This window comes from Chaetodon trifascialis, chromosome 21 (genome assembly GCF_039877785.1).
Source record: "Chaetodon trifascialis isolate fChaTrf1 chromosome 21, fChaTrf1.hap1, whole genome shotgun sequence".
In the NCBI taxonomy this organism is placed as follows: Eukaryota; Metazoa; Chordata; class Actinopteri; order Chaetodontiformes; family Chaetodontidae; genus Chaetodon; species Chaetodon trifascialis.
In genome coordinates this window covers 7,908,784-7,926,525 of record NC_092076.1, presented here as the reverse complement: position 1 = coordinate 7,926,525, position 17,742 = coordinate 7,908,784, and the positions used below count along the sequence as shown (strand labels likewise).

The 17,742-nt window shown below is 43.8% G+C and overlaps 1 protein-coding gene across 2 annotated transcripts in view; it reads right to left on the bottom strand.

Moving 5' to 3' along the window:
* LOC139349415 (zinc finger MIZ domain-containing protein 1-like) overlaps positions 1-17,742 on the bottom strand; it is a 109,833-nt gene that overhangs the window by 66,023 nt on the left and 26,068 nt on the right. For both annotated transcript variants that reach the window (XM_070990186.1, XM_070990185.1), the window contains exon 2: positions 13,829-13,927. The gene's annotated coding sequence lies outside the window, so the exon portion shown is untranslated. The remainder of the gene's footprint in view (positions 1-13,828; positions 13,928-17,742) is intronic.

Sequence of the window (17,742 nt, the reverse complement as noted above, 5' to 3'; positions counted from 1 at the left end):
ACCTCACCGTGAGCCACCCTGACATTTGTTTCTGGAAAAATATCATGCCGTTGATTTTTTATTTTTTTTTTAATTAATGTTTTAAATTATTCCATTCACCTCCATTGTTTTGTCCTGTAGGCACGTAGGAGTGTAACTGCATAGCTGCTGGAGTTGAGTGTGAAAACATGTTTAAGTGGATGCACAAACAATTTCATGTCATTTTAATGTTGCGTGTCAGTTTTCAGAAAGGCAGGACGGACATTAGAGGAATTCTGCGAGCGGAATAAAAACATCCACATAATTGCAGGTATGTGGTTTGTACCTTGGCCTGCTGAACCATCAGAAAGAAGCCTAGGGCTGTTACATATTTTGACGCACTTCTCCATCTCTGTGTGTGGCGTCTGAGCCTGCTGTTTCTCTGGGGAGCATTGATCCAGCATAATGACTTTTGTTGAAAAAGCTCTTTCCACAATGGACAGCCTTGTCTTGTGCCATACTTGTTATCAGGTTTATACAACACAGGAGCAGAATATGAACATGCCAGCGAGTAGACTAATCCTTCCCCCCTTTTTCTCCCGCGAGGTAAATCAGGTTTCGTCACTGAATCAGGGCAAAAACCCATTATACTGAAATGATATATAAACAAATCAATTTTTTATGTTCATGCATGGTTTGACAAAACTATTCCTCTAGCCCAGAGAAACAGGCACGAAATTACTTTGGCTGAGTGTGGCCGTTAATACGGCGAATTAGTGGAACCGTTTGAGAAAGTGATGGAGAAATCTTTTTTTCTTTGGTCAATGAAAAGGCAGACAGACTAAACTGTTCAATCGAGCTTTATCTCTCAAGACCAAATGAATGACTTCCTTTCTCTGTGCTGTGCAGGTCTCTGCCAAGGTTAAACGGGGATATCCTGCTGACCCCGTTGACCATTTCAACCATAAACATGACCTGGGTTGGTTCCTGTACTGGACGACCCAGAGAGTAAAAGTTCAAGCTGGAAGAAAAAGAAAACAAGAGATACCGAGGCTGCGCTGTCCAGTGTTTGGTCCGAACTATTCGGAAAAAGGGCCAAGATAAGGTGAGGCTAGCAATTTCAAAAATGATTTGGGAATGACCAAAAAAAAAGCAAAGGGGCACTCGAGCAGAGAAATCATCTGGAGACAAGACAGCAGCATTAAGAGCCGCTGTCCTGCCCAGGGCATTGTGGTCTGACAAAGACCTCAAAGCTGCGTTTCTGGTGAAAAAGCAGAACAAATGGGGATTACAATATTTGAGGAAATAGAGCCTTTCAGTTGACCTACATCCCCCACAGAGACTCCAAATTATAATCCCAGCATACATGCTCTGCTATTGAATTTTTAGATTGTGCATCAACACCATGAAATTGTGTTAGATGGCAACTAAATGGGTAAAAAAGGAGATTAGTGGCAAGAGTTACTGACAGCACGCAATGCATCTGGAGGTTGAAATGTGAGCCTGTGATTTCAGTTTGCTTAATTTTATTCCAACTTGACGGCTTTAGACACAAACATTTGTCTTAACAGTTTGTATATTAACTCCCTCTGCAGACTTCAGTGCAGAGCTAGAACACATGGAAGAATCCACTTAAAGCCGCGAGCTTAAAAAACAAAAGCCCGAGACACATTAAATCATTCTTTACCGTTTAGCAGCAGCCTCCAAGGTTTTGATTAGAGAATTCATTGAACCCTGCACTTTAACACTCCAGATCAATTAGATGAACCAGTGCATGCACGCACACACACGCAAACACACACATTTCAACTGGTTAAATCGAATAATGATTTAATGCATGGCCATCCTCTGGCAAAGTCCAGCACAATAATCATACTCGCACACAAACAGCATCCATTAATAGCTTTAGTGATGAGGCTTTTTAGCAAGCTAAATGCATAAGACGTGAATTAAATTGCATCCTATGGACGTACAGTAGTATCTTTTTGTACTGGGTGTACAGTTTAGAGCTTTTAGACCTTTATATATTGTGAATGTATTTCTTGAGGAGTATGAGAAGATACAAAAAAAAAGGAGAAGTGCAAAATAAAGTCACACTTCCTTCTGTTTTTCTTTTCTATTCTGAGCGTGGAGTAGCCACAAGTTGGAGGCAGCTTCACAGTTATTCCACTAGCAGCAACATATTTACCAGATGAGTTTTATTTTGGAAAAAAAAAAGACTCAGAAATGGAACTAATAACTTACGAATGCTGTATTTATTTTACTTAATCGTGAAAGCCTTCTTTGGCCAAGACAGTAGCAATGACGAGGAGTTAGAGCCTAACAGAAGCTTTATTAACGTACTTATTTCATGTTTCATGGTGACAGGTTTTACTTTGCCTCTGCCCTGTAAAACATCTGCCCTACTGTACAAATAATGATCATTATATTATTCTCATTGGCTGCTCAAATAGAACCTCCTGTGTGTGTGAGAGAGAGAGAGAGAGAGAGAAAGAAAGAGAGTGAGTAGAGTATGTATGTTTATGAAGCCTCAGGAAATACCAAGACAGACAGGCTGACTCTCCAGAACTTCAGGCCCATGTGACTGGAAACACACAGGCCAGATTGTTTGCATGTTTGCTCGGGGGGTGGGGGGGGGGGAGTCGCGATAAGAGTGGTAGAAATATCAAGGCACAAGTCAACATCTGAATGTAATCTGTCACTGGAGGTGTGGTCCGCTTTGGCTGCTTACGTCTGATTAAAACTTTTGTTTTTTTGAGCGATCAGCCATCCTGCTAATTCGCGTGATGACTCGTGCGTTTGTGTCCCCGTAGCGATCCAGTGCAACTAGCCTCCATCGGCTTCCCGCTCTCATCACATTAGCATAATGCAGATGCAACCGGAGTCAATAACCTTGCTGTTGCTAAGCACTATTTACAGCAAATACACATGAAAGCTGTGAGAGGTGCAGCCGTTGACACTTTTTCTTTGCTAACCTACTTTCTTGCTTCATGCCTCTTATATATCAATTAGGGGTCGGTTACAAATCACAGCATTTCTTGGTGTGTTTGTTTTTTCTGGTGATGGTATTAAATCACCAAATTACAAAAATAAAGGTGATAATCCACTCAAATCATGACTCTACCTCTTTTCACTCTATTGGCAATGGAGGGGAGCCTATCTTAAGCGAGAAAAAAATGATGTTTACTGGCTCCAAATAGGAATGAAGATGAGATACAGGCCAACATGTGTTTTGGAAGGAGTAACCTGCCCCATAATAGAGGCTAATTAGTAAATATAACGTGACTCATGCTCAGAGTTAGACAAGGGGCAGGTTTAGGCATCTCAGCAGCATTTATTTGGCAGAAAACCTAAAGCATATGGTATAAGTATGACAGTCAGTGCACCACAGGGCATGTCTATCAAGCGCATTTGCATACAGTATCAACAGACACACATACCCAAGAGGCACGCAGCAGAGGAGGCTTTCCTGCAACAACAAAACCAGCTGAGCTTGCGCCGTAGTATGAAGTGTGAAGATAATGTTAAGTCTGGCTCTGCACAAAAAGCAGCGTTAAAAGACAGTTTCCCACATCCAAGCTGGTTGTCTAATCACCTTCAAATGAGGCTGAATGATCGCACAGTGTCTCTTTGACAGTCCCTCAACGATCCAGCGTGCGAGTCGACGGTATAATAGCTACATTGGCTGCAACGTGCCGACACCAAATTCAACAGGCTAACCAGCAGTAAACAGTAATCTATATAAAAATGGCAAAACTTAGAGGTTCAAATTTTGAGTTTCAGCTTTAAAGCTGATTCTGCTTTGAACTGGCCCTCAAAGCCGGCCGAAGCTGCTTTGAAGGCCGTAATGACGGTACGGTGAAATCCTTGCGGGGCAGAATGTGACAATGGTGACAAAACACCCACCCCTAATACCAATATATCAATATTTACATACTCTGTGTACAGTATATTATTATTCTACAAAGTAAAAGTGAAACATATCGCCCAAAACCTGAGCTTGATTTTGACTTTTGATTAGACTATATACTGATTTACACACACATTAAGCAACACTGCAAACATGTCCGGACCATTAACACTGACTCAAGTTTCCAACCTTTTTTAATAGCTCATTTATTTGTCAGCTGAGGGATCATTGTGCTGGAGCTGTCATCCATGATCAAGAGAACACAGAGTCAAAAATTCCCCCTTTCCTAAGTAACACGAAAACATTTTCAGCCCATCGAAGTGCCGTCTTGTCTCGAAAAGGTCAGTGGAAACCAGACTACTGATCATTATAGAACTCAGCCTTTTCCTCGAGCTGGAGAAGCTAAACAGCGGTGGCAGAGATGTAAATATTGTGAGGAAAGGCTTTAATCTCTTACCTCTTCATTTCCTCGTATACTAAATATTTAAGCAAATGTCATTACCATAGGTTCATGCGTGTCAGCGCGAGTTTTCCAAACTGCACAGAATGAGAGACGAGGCATAAAGATGTGTAAGATCCAAAGTGATGAATTTCAGGGCAAAAAAATGTGGATAAAATGCTCACACCCACCGCTTCCTTTGTGTTCATACCTGGCACGCAGAGAGCTGTCTGGCTGGACTTTTGTGCATTTTCTGCTTTGATGGCCCCACATCACCATTAATCTCTCACAAAGATGTCATTATAGATGTCATTAAATGTGGTGTCCAGCAAAACGTGCGAGCAGCCAGTCTGAATAATTAATTCCTCCTGTTCGTGCTGCGGGGGCTCTTCTGATCACAGCTCAACCCAGTAACACGCTCTGTTATGATTGGCCAAAGCAAGGTCAGTGTCTTAAGAGACCTCGCTCTAATATCCAGCAGCAATTAGTGGCTGCTGTGCGGATGTTGCACATGTTATTATGCGATAGGGGACTGAGAGTGACCGCAGGTAGAGATTTAATGTCGGGTTTCTGAACGCTGTCGCCAAGCATAGCGCTTTATTGAAGAGCACAAAGACAACCGGTGACTGAATGGTGCACACGTGGCTAAATAGAGAGCCGTGAAATAGAAAACAGTTTCAGAAAGAAGCAGGGAAGCACAAACTGTAATGAAAACATTAACCACTGAAAGAGCATACACTTCTATGATTACGCTTTCTTTTTACAAATACTGAAATTGCTGGAGAAATGGCTGCTAGTGCCACAGACTGTTAAGACCGGCAGTCATTCCCAGACTTTTTGAAACCGTGGCACCCCATCGCAGGAAATGTTTTCCCGTGGCCGGTGAGCCTGGTAGCTTTCAGTGATCAATCTGATTTTAATTCTGTTGCTCAGATTCGATTTGAGCCGCAAACTGTGTTGGGGGCTGAGACGTGTCAGCATTTCTTTGAGCTCTATTTACAGTGACAAATATTTCCATTGCTTGCTGTGATAGCAGTCGGTGCTTCTGACTGCTGACTACCTGGAAAACAGGAGCTGAAAAACATGCTGCCTTACTGTGCGGTAATTGTGAGCTGTCGTGCCATTAGCGGTGGCATGGCTGAAATTCTACATGGGTTTTGAATACGGTGATCTTGATATTTACTACTTATTATCTTTGTTATCGCTGCAGGTAGTGCGCGTGCCTCACAGCAAGAAGGTTGCCGGTTCGATCCCCGGGCGGGGCCTTTCTGTGTGAAGTTTGCATGTTCTTCCCGTGCATGCGTGGTTTCTCTCCGGGCAGACCAAAAACATGCTCATTAGGATAATTGGTGAGCAATTGGTGACTCTAAAATTGCCCCTAGGTGTGAGTGTGAATGGTTGTCTGTCTCTGTATGTTGCCCTGCGATCGACTGGTGACCGGTCCAGGGCGTACCCCGCCTCTCGCCCGGTGACAGCTGGGATAGACTCCAGCCCCCCCGCAACCCCGAAATGGATAGGCGGTATAGAAAATGGATGGATGGATGGATCTCTGTTATCATGTGTTTGAAAATGTTAAGTTAAGGTGACTTCTTCAAACATTACAATATGTAAATGAACAAACTTTGCAGCACTCTTATGCAGTATTATATACAGTATTAATGCTGTGGCACTGTTTTAGCATCTGATAAGCTTTAAAAATGAACTGGTTCAAATTTCATCTCTCTAAATGCAGCCTAAAGCAACTGGGAGCGTTCGCTGGGAGGCCAGTGAGGGATCACGAGCGAATCCTACAGGTTGAAGGGGAATGGGCTGGTTATTTGTGTGCACATTTCATACTTCCACTTAAACGCCTCCATGTTAGAGTCCACATCCTGTCCAGGAGAACAGTGTGAGAGCTAGCCGTAGAAAGAAGGCCAGTGTGAGGAGGGAAAGGAGGGGAAACTAACCATTCCCATGAAAGAGGGAACAATGCAAGAAAAATACACAGTCATAAGAAAAGACCACTGTCTCCATCAAAACACAGAGGCAACAAAGGAGTCAAACAGAATGTTCCAGAAAAACGTCTGAGAGATGGACACTGAACAAGCTCGGTGTGTACTCCCCATGAGTCAGTCCATTGTGAGGCGCACAACGCACAAGTCAAGTTCCCAGTGAATCAGAGCAGTCAGCTGCCATCCACCACCTCAAGGCACAGGGCCAGTCTAGCACAGGACCGTAGACATGTGACCAGCTGTCTTGCACAACCATCGTTACTGTACCACGCCACGCCGGTCAGGGCTGAGGACGAGGACGCTGACAATGAGCTCTCAGATAGCGTTCACGCAATGGATTAACTTAAAAACATGTTTGAACAAGTTTTCTCATTTTACTCAGTTTACATAGATAATATACGGCTATGATATAGGATTGAGGGAGCAGGTGTTTGTAAATCTGTGGATGACTGCGACTGATTTACAGTCAGGAGGGCGCAGTGACATCAATACTGCAGTTTGTCTGAGGCCCAGCTGAGGACGCCGAAATATCCCTCCCCTTCTACCCCCTCCCGCTGTCAGCGATACGCCGAAGTGCACGTGCAGCTGTCTAAATATTACTTCTCCCGTCTTCTGCTCTTCATCTCGCCATTCCTCTGCTCCTCCTCTCGCCTTTTTCTGTCCCTGCGCGAGCTCGCAGCCGCTGAGTGGGACGAGTTTAGGAGGGACAACTGTTCCAACGGCACAGCTGGGGATGTCCACATTTGGCGCTCCGTTGTCATGTCAACAGTCCGAGGCAGAGGGGCCGAGGGCTGGGAATAACTCACCTTCTGCTGTCCAGCTTTCAGCTATAACCAGCCGCGCACCTGTGGTATCAATTATCTTGTAGCCGACCACAATTAGATTATTCCAGATGTAAATAATATTTTCCACAGGGCACGGCAGCAGGCAGTGCCTTTTGTGCGAGTACAAATCACTAAATCACTGTATGCAATTAGGCTTTTAACGCAATTCATATAAGAAGCCAGACTAAAGCTAATCTCATAAAAGGACAAACAGAGCCATTAAAAGTCTTCTGCTCTTTACTTCATTACTGCCTCAGCTTGCTCTCCTTATGCAAAGAGTCCCCAGGTGCATGAATGTTTCATGGCCACCCTGCTGCCTACTTCCCTCTGCTCAGACTCAGCCTTTCTCCCTCCTCCCCGAGGAAGCTCAAACTCCGCTGTCAATTGCACTCACTTACACTCTGCTACCGTCATCATCAGCCATTAGTGTGTGTGTGTGTGTGTGTGTGTGTGTGTGTGTGTGTGTGTGTGGGTGGGTGGGTGGTGGTGGTGGGGGGGGGGCGGCACATAAGACAGCTGTTTTGCCTTGATGACTCAATCATCCCCTTCAGTGGGATTAGCATCAGTATCATCATCCTCATCATCGCCTTTGATCCCAAAAATTACCAAACAAGTCTGAAATTGATGACTATCAGCCCGTCTGCCATGAATTCCTGAGCCTTTCAAAAGATCTGACTTCATTGTATGTCAATCGTGCTCCAGAGTTTGAAGAGATAAACTGGTAATATACACCATATTTCGTATCAAAGCCTTTGAAAGAACCAGAAAAACAAATTCTTAATTTTGCTGTTTTTAAAGTGACAAAGCGCTGTATATCGGTAATTACTTTCTTTTTCTTGGCTAAATATCTAAGAGCTGTGGATCAGTAAAAGTACTCAATCATAAGCGAGTGTTTGACATGCAAAATTCTTCTCAAATTCACAAGTATTTGCTGCTAACTTTAAAAAAAAAAAGTAGTTTGACATTTTAGGAAATACTCTTACTCTCATATCAGGCTGTTCAGTGTGAAGCTGTAGCCAGGAGGAAATTAGCTTAGCTTAGCTTAGCTTAGCGGTACGAGTGGAAACAGCACAAGTGGTGTAGCACCACCATCTTTTACTGTTAGCAAACAGTTTCTCATTTACACATCCAACAGTTACGAACAATTCCTCTGGAGTTGATGATGGCAGTCCATATTCATACTCTTTTAACTCTGTTTTTGGTCTCCACCAACCCCTGAAGGCAATATTTGGCTCTTCAGCTGCTAAATGGTCTACTATGTTCACCAGCTAGCCGCTAACTGTGTCTGTCTGCCGTTTGGCTGTTATAAAGCTCCATAAAGACGAATAGAGCTGCAGATTCAGGTGATTATTCTGTATAATTATTAATTAATAATTGTCAAAAAAATGTAGTGGAGTATCTGAAAAACAGTCGGAAGTATAATGTAACTTCAAGACACATAAACTTGGTGAACTTCAGCTATGGCAACTAGGGTCAGGGCTTATATGTGTCCTCCTGCTGTAAATACATCTTCAAACTGGGCAACTTGAATGACAGTCAGATCAGCTGATGGGCTAATTCAAGGCCGTGCGAAGCTGCCACTATCATCATTTCATTAGCTTTAAACTGACATATTAGAAACAGAACGTTTAGCAGAAGCTGTGCAGAGCCAAGTCAAGCTTGTTTGGTTATATTCGACAATAAGAATGTACCAACCTAATGAGACCACAGTAACAGTGTTCACTGACAAAGACAATTGCAATAATATGGCAGCACGCGGCAGAAGAAAGGCTCGTTAATGCGGCCGTATTTCAGGAATCAGCATCAAGGTAGACCATTCACAAGCCAACAGCGTCTCAATGCCAAGTGTTCTTAAAACATATTACGCCACGCCATTAATTAATTTGTTGGCTTGTGAAGCGTAGCTTATTCAGGCTATTCATCATGAGCAGGAAATTGACAAGTTATCCGTGGAAGGCATGTCAAAGGGATATCAGGTTTAATTTTGCATCAAAGGAAGCAGCAAGCGCTACGCCATTTGTTCAATGCTCGGCGTTTTCTCTGCAGCGCCTTCGTTTGAGAACAGCCAGGCAGATAGCTCGTACAAAGACGCACGAGATGCAAAGGAGGCTCGGAGATTCAACAGGGTCACGGAGCAGTGGGGAGGTTCATCTCGGAGCCAAGTGTTGCTTAATGGCTTCCTCCTGCTGTACGTCAGCTCAGACCGTCTGAGCGGGCTGCGGAGAACATCTGTCCCGAACACACACACACTTTGTACCGCCGCAGTCACCCTGTCAATCAAACATGTTCTGGCATGTCACTGAGTATCAGCAGCGGTTGCGAGCGCCTCTGAAGACATGTGCCCGCACTGGTACGGGGTGCGCGAGCAGGCATGAGCACGTCTACATTTGTATGTGTCTATGGGAAAGCAGGGTTGACACCATGTCTATTTTTAGGCTAGTACACTGAGTTCTGCCTCTGTGTTGTGCTGCTCTGTTCTTTGGACAGGCGGCCGGGTCATCAGCAGCAGCAGCGGCGGCAGAGCACCGGGATAGCTCCAGGTCTGCTCCCTGACCCCGGCCCTCCAGCTCCTACATCAGTGGGAGAGACTTACAAGATTCCTGTGCAGCATTTAGAGGAGGCTATCTGCAAAAAAGAGGCACTTTCTTGACGGATGCCATGTTCATTCACCTCTTTCCCTCTCCGGTGACTAATGGGCTAATAATTCAGCTGTCACCCTGGAACGTTATCTCGCACTTTTTCGTGAGAAGGATACCATCCCCGAACATCTCCGCCACAGTCTCGGGCCTGAAAAAGAAATGCACTAGATTCCCAAAGTTGCTTTTTAAGTTAAGTTGAAGAGAACAAGATGGGATTGGATGGAAATTCCAAGCGAGCATTAAGTACAGAGGAAAACCCAACATGGATGGTTGTGAGAAGACAACCACTCACCCAGTAGTGTATGGGAAACTTAGATTTCCACTCATCTGCTTCACATCGAGACTGAACCTTTGAGTAAATAGTCTCTCTGTCATGATGACACAAAGGCTTCAAGGGCAAAATCCTTGAATAGCTGTTCACTGCTATCAATAGGAGTATATCAATTCATTTCACAGGATTGACAAAGTGCTTTGTATTTGTGGGATTATCATTTATTTAAGTAAGTTTCTACGCTGTCAGGATGTTTTTGGACACTCTCAAACTGAGTTTGATCTCATCCAGCTGCTGGTAATGAGTGCAGTGAAAACCCATACTGAACCTGCAACACGTTTAGTGGCTGCGCTGTACTTTACTTACTGAAACTACTGTTTGTGTAGGAGCAGAGCACCTTTCTTCTGGATGATGGGGTAAGCAAAACAGTTTTGCACTATACTGTTGGTACTGATGGTTTGTGTGAGGACAAAAACATCTTCTATCACTGCAGCGAAAGCAGCCTGGTATCAGGTCACGTCGTGTGTGATTGGCCTGTTATTTACAGGAGTAAAATGCACCAGCAGAGAAGAAAATGGCCAAGAAATGTAAGGTAATACCCTCCCAATGGCTTACTCAGATTTATTAAGCAAAGACTGCATTAACATGGTACGGAGTGCAAACAGTGACAAAATAATGGCACAATGAAGCATAAATTACACAAATTAATATACGACATTCTTAAGGAAAGCATCCAGTTTACGTATAACTTCTGGCTTATGTGACTGTAATAGCAAAATAAACATGAATGGATGGGTTAAACAGTACTTAGGCAAACACTTCCTGATTTAACTGTGATGACATTTTTACATTTGAAAGAATCATAGTCCTGAACTAGACCATTATCATTACAAAGATTACAGATCTTCTTTTTCCTCTCCAGGCGCTTTTATCTTCCACTAACTTTGGGCAATCTGTTGTTTATAACCCTGAAGTTACAGATAGCCTGTCTGTAATTTCTGTTTTCACGCAGTAAATACTTCACAAATGTTGTCCTGGCTGTTCTGTTGGCACAGCAGGTTCACCAAAATAGTTCCTCACAACTTTTTGTTGCAACGGCGAAGTTAACTCACGAAACTGATCTTTCAACCAGCAGCTTATTCACAAATATCACACCCGATATGAGTGTCAGAGTTCAGTCTGTTACGTTTTGTTTGTGGTGTCTTTTCCCCTTAAAGCACCCTCTTCAGGAAACACCTCTGCGTAGCCACTGCAGCCGCTCCATCACGGTTATCAGTTTAACAGCTTGTCATTCAGACCTCTGGGTGTTCGGGTTGAATGTTAAACTCACTGCTCTGCCGTGCGCTTGTTTAATAAAGCACTTCTACTTGACTGGTCAGTGGAACAAGGGAGTTGTGATCGTGCCTGGGTGTGAAGCTGCTGCAAAGCATTAATTTAGCCGAGGTCTATTTAATCAAAATGCCTCCCTGTTATTATATTCAACAGAAAACTCTTAAGAATAAGAGTTCACTCCAACAAGTGATGATAATCCTTCTAATAGGCTTAAAAATTTTTGAAACTTGAAGTGGCAGGCTCTGCTGTCTTTGTTTGCAGGGGAGGTGGACATGTGTGCAGAGGCAGGGGCTCCAGGGCCAGGCCCTCTATCCTTCCTGTTCAGTTACCAGAGGCCTCACACTTATCAGTTCCAGATCTCGCAAGAACAGAGAGAAAGACAGACCACTGACAGGAAGGGGATTTTTTTTTCGCCTCCCCTTTTTTTTTTCCCTCAGCGAGGTTAGCAGAATGTCTGCACCCCTCGCATTTCACAGAGGAAAGCAATTATTCATTAGGGCTCGACGGAGACAAAGACCAACCTGGCAACCTTCAGACATCAACCAGCTGATATGAAACGGAGAGCCAACACTGCTTAGTGTTAAAAGAACTACTCATTTAGTCCACTGACATAAAACACCAAATTATCCAGCGGAGATCAGCAGGGTTTCATTGGTTCCAGTTTCTCCAATGCGAACGTTTGCTGTTTCTATCTATTTCATATCATTGGAAACTCGATATCTTTTGGTTTCGGAGTGTTGCTCAGACAAAACAAGCAATCTGAAGATGTCACATTGTGCTCTACAAACCTGTGATGGGCATTGTTTTACTGTTTTCTGACGAAAACAGATTAATCACGAAGAGGGAAAGACACATTTCATTGCTGGAGATTGCATTTGGCCATCAGCCTCACAGATCGCACTTCTCTATTTGAGGCTGTTGCTATTTCGTTTGACTGCAGCCTTTCCATCAAACCCAGCCAGATTTTCCCTCGGCAGAGGCAACCTTACATCGACAGCGAGAGTGAAAAAATCTGTCAGCGAGAGCGAGAGAGAGAGACGACTGTGAAGCATTCATGTCATGGCCCCTGTTCATGTCATATCCCCCCTCGTTTCACTTGCTCTCACTGTCTACCTCGCCTGACATTTCCACAATAATCACTTTGGTTTATCCCACTCAGCTGTGTGGCGGGCAGATGTTTGTCAGGGCACCGTATTTCTCTGCATTCACATTGCTCTAATCAAGATTAACCACTCTTATCTATTCTGTGTGTGTGTGTGTGTGTGTGTGTGTGTGTGTGTGTGTGTGTGCTGGATGTCCCAATTCCTAATCCATGAAGCCATAGCTGTATTGTATAATACAGTGGACGAACCAATTACATTCCCTTTCGACAACATAATTCTCCCTTTTAGTGGAACATACGCAGAGCTACATATTGCATAAGGATGAACTGGTGGCTTGCTGGTGAAGTGGATCGTCATGACCTTCTATGTGTGTGTACACATTTGCCAGACTACATAAGGACCTGGATGTTGGCAAAAAACATAAACAGGCACAACATCTCAGCACTTTGTTATTCAGAGCCCCCCTCCCCAGGAGCTCCTAATGAAATCAACATGCTCCGCGAGGTGAGCGGACGCCGGCCACACACGAACTGCTGCCATCGAATGTTTACCAGAGACACTCGAGCCCAGCGGAGGACAGAGCATGTCCGAGCAAACAAAGTTGTAGTCTTTAAATCACTGTAGTGACAGGGGAGGCAAATATCTGCTTCCAGTAACAAGCTTTGTTTTCATTCCAGTTGTGACATAACATCTTTTCCCAGGGATATTTCAGGCAAAGAAACATCTCAGGCAACTAAGAGGGTCCTTACACAGGCCGGAAAGTCTCAGGGATTAGAAAAAACTATTCATTTCTGCACATTAAAAGCTAATTTTTGCTCTCAAAGGATTCTGTTCCTGCACACAGATGAGTAATTCCTGCTCCGGAATTTACAGAACATAAAGTTAATCAATGTTTTCGTCGCCTGTGCTAGAGATGACTACTCTCAAGACTAGTTGGGGAACTGTGGCTGGCAAGCTCAGGCTAACACATTAACAAGCCGGGGACATGGTGGAGCCTCTCCAAGCTTGTGTTCATCTTCGCTCTGCTGTCCCCTTTCCTCCTCCAGGGCCTTTTGTTCTTGGGAGTGTATATCAAAAAAGAGTTAGCGATACTTTCTGAGCTAGCTAGCTTGCTGACTATAGGTAAGCAAAGTCATTAGCTCGGTTGGTAATGCAACAGCAGTTGTAAGCTATATGCCTCAATGCTAAAGCTGCTGAATGGCCACAAAAACCTGGACCTTCAGTGTCTACCACCTACCACCAGTTTCAGAGCATGAATTTCCAATTTGTGCACACGACTTAAAAGAAAATTTAGCCCTGACACCTGCTGGGCTCTGCAGGTCCCACCACATGCTTACGAGAAAATTAAAAAAAAGACTCACCTGTGTTGACTTCAATCCTTGATTCTTCTCTTCGAAGGACCCCCCCACCCATTCACACACCAGGAGGAGAAACACTTCAGCGCCTCACGTCTTCTGCCCCTGAGAGAAACAAAAAAAAAAAAAACAGAAAATACATCAATCACCGCTGCATTATCCACCAATCTCCAAACACTGAATTATTACATTTGCATTTTCTGTTGCCTGAAAATCAAGCCCACGGGCTCTGAGTGGCTTCCATCTGCGCCTTGCTTAACGTGCTACACGTCTTCCCTGCACGGATAAGCTCCTTCACGCTCTCCTGCACATGAAGGACGAATCAAAAGAGCAACCGATACTTCACATGATCAGTGTGGTATCATAAACATCCACTGCAGAGTAGGTTCACTGCTGTGGCACAGCTACAATTCACTCCCGATTGACAGATAAGCCTATTAAGAGAGGCCTTCACTGTAGTTCTACACTTAGCCTGGGCTGGCAGGGCAGATTCAGATCCTTGAACATGACCACATTTTTTACTTAAGCTCAAAAAAACCCATTAAATATAGGCCAGTTAAGATCTTCACAAAATAACCCTGAATATAATATGGCATTAAAATGTAACCACATTTTAAATCATGATTTGAAAGGAAGAGAAAATTTGATTTATCTCACCCAATAAATGATCATCTCTTATCTATGGTCGCCCAAGCAACTAAGTACAGAGCCTTAATTTTCCATTGTGAATTAATCATAGTGAGTATTAATTATTAGCATAGAATACATAGGCTGGATTCTAGCATGCGTTATCGTTCCATATATCACACTTCCCTCTGACGGCATCGGACGGGAACAGCACTTTGAATATTTACATTTTCAGGAATCTCAATAGTCAAACGAGTGGCAGCGAGTGCTGAAACTTTATTTTGTAGTTCCAGAAGACCTTAAATGTGAAGAAAAAAAAGTCAAATTTGGAGGTCCTAAACCCTGCATGAAGGGTCTCAGTTAAGGCCGGGGGGTTGTGTTGTATTCAGCTTTTCTTTAAGCCCTCTCCTTTGTTCAAAGAGGGCGCTGTGGAGCTTTTTTCACTCTTAAAATGTTGAACATTGAAATTTCAAGGCACTAATTGAGATGGCCGAAGGACCTAAACCACACATATGCCTTGAATGTGTTTGCTCTTGCTTTGTGCATACATATGCAGTGTATGAGTATGTGACAAACGCCATTTCTTTCCCGCCCTTTTCCTCCTTTAGCCTTTCTATTCCACCCTTCTGCTCCTTTATCCTCTCCACCTTAGAGTCTATCGCTGAATCCTGTTAAGAGTATCGTTTTCATCAGCCGTCTGCATAGTGACACAGCATGCTAGCCATTTCCATCCCCAACCAGAGCTCCTCTGGCCCCTCCTGAGCTCACGCTTTGGTTGACAGGACAAGGCTAATGCTCCAAATATAAAAACTGTCTAACCACAAGGTGTATTTTCACATTCAGCGGGAGAAGGCGGTCCCTTGTGCACTTGCACTTTTTTTAATCCCTTTTTTTTTTTTTTAATCATTGGAAGATTTTTCAGGCAGCATTTCTCCCCTGTTGGAAGTACCGCTCTCTGAAAAGAGAAAGTGCAGGAGCGCTGGGGGCTCAATGGGTCGGGAGAGGAGGAGGGGTTGACGCTGGGTGCCTCCTTTTTAAAGCCAGATTCTCCCCAGATACCTCTGTGCTATTCATCAACAGCTTTTCCAGGGCTGTGAAAAATCAATGTGCTCTGCACTGCAAACAGTTCATAATGACGGGGGATGGAGGAAAAAAAGCTCAACTGCAACAGAATTGATTTGTTTAAGTACAATAACACGGCTCTGCAGCGCGGTGAGGAGGAGGCTCGAGCGCCCAGACAAAGACTGACTGGCACTATGAAACCACAAGCAGTAATTGACAAACTGCTGGCAAAGTGCAAATCTGAAATACAGAGGCCTGTTATCTAATTAAAGTAGTTTTTCTCTGAATTACCACCTGACAGAGGAAAAAACACTTCGAGTCTCAGATGACTGCATATCAGACAGAGTAAACCCCAATTAACGGTTTTTAAAAGCCATAAAATTAAACATTTCTCTATCTAAAGATGATTTGAAAGACACTCAAAAGGGCAAAATCTTCAAAAGGGATCTGTGTTCTTTTTGTAAGGTATACTAGCTTGCAAGGCAGGTGGATTTGCAAGAACACAAGATCATGCACTGTGAGAATCCACCTTGCAGAGGCTTTAACCGCAACTGTTCTAACCAATCAGCAATGAGGAACTAGTGGCAGCTACAGGGTGGGCGTGGTTTAGGCACGACTGTTCGTTCAGCAACAACAATGGCGGCTCCTGAAGAGGTTAGCATAGATGCTGCCATAGCATCAGTTACATCAGACCTGGAGAGTATTCCTTCATTGAAAGAAGAGCAAAGAATGGCACTGAAGGATCGTCTCCATGTGTTGGAAGAGGTTTTTTTCTCTACAATGTAAAATGGTTCATTGATCCGATTGGCTGGCGTCTGCCCGTAATAGACGGTGATGGGGAAATAGTTCATCCAACAACTTCCCAAATGGTTCCATGGAAAAAACAATCTGTAAAGTTATCAAAGTCATGCAGATTAATTCAATTAATATCCCAATTAGTTTTTGATTAAAATATCCAAACACTTTCCCTCACAAGTTCCCGGAGCTGAAATTAACACCTTCAAACTGACTTCAGTTAACTTCAACGATTGATTAATGACCACAATTGATACATTTTTTTATCAAAAAAAAAAAAAATCCAGTCCGCGTCACATTCTCACACACACACACACACACACACACACACACACACACACACACACACACACACACACACACACAATTCATACTTTTGGCAGGGAGTCACTGCTTCCCAAGCCACTTCAAAGCACATGCAGAAAGGGTTTGATGTTGCATAAAGCCAAGTCATCGGATGTTTAAAAGATGACACCAAAAAAAATTTTAAAAAAGCTTTCACGAGGTGAGATTTTGAACCTCCTGATACTGCAAAAAAACAGAAGCCGGGAGCAAACTGTGTCAAGACGGGCCAGCACAATAAAACAGTCCTCCCTGTCTCCTTTAAGCCGACCTCAGAGGTGCATTTATCATTGTTATTATTCCTTCAGAGAGGCCCTCCCAGGTTTAATTGGGTCCTCATGGAGTCAAAATCCCCACTGTCGCTGCTGCCGCCAGAGCTGGACAGACTCATTCCTCCCAAGTCAGCACCGGGTTTTACTGGCTGCATGGAGAACAGCCATTCTGCACAAAGTGGCCATGAAACCCGCTGGTGAGTCAGACGGGTGGTGGGAGCTGGAGCCACCCGCTAAGCCTGGACAATGGCAAAGCAGAGGGACACCTGGGGAGAAACTCTCACCTGGCTCTGCTCTCAACGCTGTGGGAGAAGCTCTTGAGAGCCACAGGCTGCACGTCCACCCAGCCAGCTCTCTGGGGCCATTATTCCCAGAGGGCCACATTTGCATTTTAACTGGTAAATACAGTAGGTTTTGAATGCACGTGGACATGAAACGTGAACAAAACGGAACAGGAAAAGGATTTGAGAGGTTTTAGGCAGGCTTTTTGGCTTCGATAAAAAACGGGAAACAATGAGCTTAGGTGATGGAACAGCTCAGAAACTGGAGCTATGATGGTATGGATGTTTCCCCACAGTTTGGCAGTTACCACTATAGGTGCTGGTGTAACACCTAACACTTACAATTAAAATCTTACTCCAACTGTTTAATTTACACTTCTGTTTGTCATGTTTGTGTATTATACATTCAATTCAACATCCGTAGTACTCAACCCTGTGGTATAGGGGCATATAGATATACCTATATACCTATATATATGTGGTTATTATCACAGCCCATCAGAAATGTGCAGAGCCACTGTTGAATAATCTGTTTCTGTGT